Source organism: Trypanosoma rangeli (assembly GCF_003719475.1).
Source record: "Trypanosoma rangeli strain AM80 chromosome Unknown Tra_15.4_contig_00504, whole genome shotgun sequence".
Classification (NCBI taxonomy): Eukaryota; Euglenozoa; class Kinetoplastea; order Trypanosomatida; family Trypanosomatidae; genus Trypanosoma; species Trypanosoma rangeli.
This window is the reverse complement of record NW_021706240.1, coordinates 2530-6204: the sequence shown is the minus strand read 5'-3', so window position 1 is coordinate 6204 and position 3675 is coordinate 2530. Positions and strand designations below refer to the sequence as shown.

Genomic DNA, 3675 nt, shown 5'->3' with positions numbered 1-3675 from the left:
GTTTTTCCAGTGGACGCCAAAACTAAGGAAGTTACAGGAAGCCACTCCTCCATCCTAGGCTTGCACATGAATATATAATTATTGTAATAACAGCAAAACACAAAACATAAGTTTCATCTGAGGCCGTTCTCATCACAAAAACTGTGAACAGTGAAACCGNTAAAAAAAAAGGGCCTCTTTTTTATCTTTGCGGCCTCCCGCGCCCCCGCCGCGCAATCGAAGCAGCGCCCCCCGCCCTTCCCAGGGCGCCCTCGAACAAAGCAGAGGCCTTCTAGACAGGTTTCTTCGCCACGTGGCCGCGTCCGCGTCAAAAAAGGAGTTGGCTGGCCAGATCTTCTGGCCCGCAGCGCCCCTCCAAACCGTAGCGCCCCGGGGCGGCGTCTCGTCTTCGTAGGCAAAGGTCATTTCCCCGCCCCCCTTGCGAAAGAGGGGGGAGGGTCGCTGGGCATCTGAAGTTGGAACGAGAGCGCTCGCGGCGCGGGGGGCGATGGTTCGCTGTTGTTTCTTGAAGTGTTGTTGCGGGTGTTTGTCTGGTGTTTTGTGTTCGCTTTGGGGGCGTCGTATTTCGCTTATTTGAAATGGAGCCGTGCAGCTCGTTGAGACGCGGTGGTGGAAAGTCGCTGGGGTCCGTTGTTGTTGTTATTTTTATTGACAAATATTGACGCTTTTTTTGGTTACCTTTTTCGTATCAAGGAGTAAACGTACGCAAAATCACTGCAATAAGAAAAAGGAGAAATAATACTTGCATTTATTTTAGCGTAGTATGGCAGTGTTTTCTTGTATAAGATGCGGATATATGTATGAGTTTCTTGTTTCTAACAGCTATTCCCGAAAGCTGACGCTGCGTCATGATCACTGTCCTCGCTGCGACAAACTTACTTTGTTCCGCTTTATGAGTGTCAGTGGGATGGTGGGAAGGACACCCTTTAAGCCCGTTGGTGTCCCGGCACCTTCTTATGCAACTTTGTGGTGGCGGAAAAAAAGAGATGGCAAAAGTGCAACAGCTCCACTTGATGCTGTTTGTGGGGGTGATCGTTGGTAATGGTATGCCCTTGCAATTTTTCTTTGGTGTATTGCCTCATTGTTTTACTACATATTTTTCTATTCTCAGATGTTGATCTATCTGTGGAGTGAAATCTTATTTTATCAATTCAAACTTGATTTTTATCCATCTATCTATCCAGTATTGTTATTATTATTGCGCTTCTCTCTTTATTACATATACAACTACTAGAACCATCTTAAGGGGATTACATTTGACAATCATGTTTCTGGCAAGCTTTTCGATTTGCTGTGGGCCGTCCGATGCCGAACAAAAATATAAACAGGATGATATTGTGGAGGTTTATGTGGACGCAGTGTTTTCTCCAACGATCACGTTGGAAAAGTATGATTTTTACGATGTGCCCTTTTGTCGCCTGGACATACTGAAAATAAGAAGGACGAACGTTTTGGGATATGATTGACGAAAATGTAAGGAGGGCTTTGAACCATAGGTTGTTTTTTTGAAATTAACTCAACCGTACCTTCTTTTTTGCCAATCCAATTTAAAGGAAAAAGAGAAACCTTGTTTTATAGAGTTCATCCGAAAAACAAAAAAAATGCGTCTTTACAATGCGTCTGATGAATGTGGAGATTCTTATTTCTATTGAATATTTAACTCCAAACAGGGATGCCATGCTGAATATATGGGTGTTATTTAATGTGCCTACTACTTCTAATCGTATGATAGACATGATAACTGAATTGTTGCAACATCGATAAGTTGCACTGTTGTCAGGCCCACAGCAGATAAATTTTACTTACATCGTTTTATGGATTGAGATAAATGGCAACGTTGATGCGATTCTCATAAAAATATAATATGTTTTTTTTTTTGATACAGAAGAACTACAAATATAAACTAATTCTGCTTTAAATTTACTTCTTTATCATTTTTTTTTGTCTACATGTGTGATTTTAATTTTTTGCAAGAACACTAAGACGTGATATTCAACGATATGGAGTGTTGGAGGAAGAGGTGGTGGAAGAAATTGTGGATGGAAACGCCTTCATGCGGACGTTTTTGGATTTCCTATGAACCTTTTTTTTGTGCTATAACAGGTTGTAGTTCCCGAATTTTGCTTATCGTTTTTCTGGTCTTTGTATGTATTGTGATCAATTCTTTGAGTATGAGAATAAACAAAGTTATTAATTCTGTGGTTTGTATTTTTGGACTTTCACTGCTTGTTTGTGGTTTCATGAGTTGGTCCCTTTACTGAATAATTGAAGGGAAAAACGCTTTTAGAAGCATGTTGTTTGTGTATTGTGTGCTCACTGGACCACTTTTGTGTTCGTATGTCTCACAATTAGTTTGGTTGCCTTACAACATCGTTGTACTTATGGAAATGTTTGGGGTAGTTATTTTAATTATTTTCTTAGCTTTGTGGGGACCACGTTTCTTCTTGTTTGGGGCAAGCGTTGGGAAACCTTTTAGCAGCCCATTTGATGTACCCACCCAAACAAAATTTGTTTCCCATAAGATTCCTTCTTTACCATCGTATTGACGGACCCTCACGCAGCCGATTGTTGTAGGACCACTTTCTTTTATATGTATATCGAACTTCATTTCACATTTGTTTGTTTGTGGGTGAATAAGTCACCTGCACCATTTACCGTTTATTTCATGATATATATTATTTTTGTTATTCTGACAGCAAGTGTAAACGTCATGCCAACTTATGACACTCTTAGTGCTGAAAGTCACAAATTGTGGTAGGCTTCCCCACTTTGCGGAGGATCTGTTGCTGTATTTGTGTTTCTCTATTGTGTAATGTTTTTTATTTGTACAGACACAAATACTTGGGAGATTTTATCTAGTGATAGGCTTTGTGTACGGTTTTTTTTTTCTACTATATTTTTGTTGGGGTGTTCACGGTGTGTTTTTATGCATATTTTCTTCTTGTAAAGCAAATATACACTACATCAAGTGCGATTGGTATTTATCTGCGCTGTGATAGCAATACAAGGCAGGTAAGCTTCATTGTGTTTGGAAACAATTTTAATGCGCAAGCATGTATTGTTGCTTCTACATTTGTACATTAAAAAAAAACATTTGGTTAATTTACTGTTTTTTTAAAGATTACGCCCAAGGGCTCGTCAATGTTAAAAACGGATTACAGACGATTTAAAGGTATTGCAACATGCAAGCCCTGTTTTTACTATCACATCTAATTACACATTGTTAGGTAATATATATATTGTTCTTTGATGAGTATAGACAACAATGATAGTTCTTAACAAACTGAAATTATATCTGATATAATAATCAGTCTTGGCTGTAGATGTGGACCATAAACAATGAGAATACCCCTAATTGTGGTGACTGAAATATTTATCCAGTGTACAGGAACAGATGTTGGACGTTATTCAGCTCGATACTTATCCGTGGAGTCGGGACAAAATGTATAAAAGCAAACACGCAGTACGAATGCAAATACTGAAGGAAAATATTAAAAATTTAATCCTGGTGGGCTACAGAATAATGTTGCTTGTTTTTAATGAATGAATCTCTAATAAGTTTATCTTTTAATGAAATATTGCAGTTGAGCGATAGCTTGGATTCTGCATTATATATATATTATTATACATATATATATATATATATATATAATAATAATAATAAGAAATGTTAAG

General features: G+C 38.5%; 1 pseudogene, besides 1 other annotated feature; it reads left to right on the top strand.

Annotated features, from left to right (window-relative positions):
* Nucleotides 1-1292: 1292 nt before the first annotated feature.
* Nucleotides 1293-2976, top strand: TraAM80_09047 (hypothetical protein; annotated as a pseudogene).
* A 633-nt stretch (nt 2977-3609) lies between these two features.
* Nucleotides 3610-3651: a microsatellite.
* Nucleotides 3652-3675: the final 24 nt, after the last annotated feature.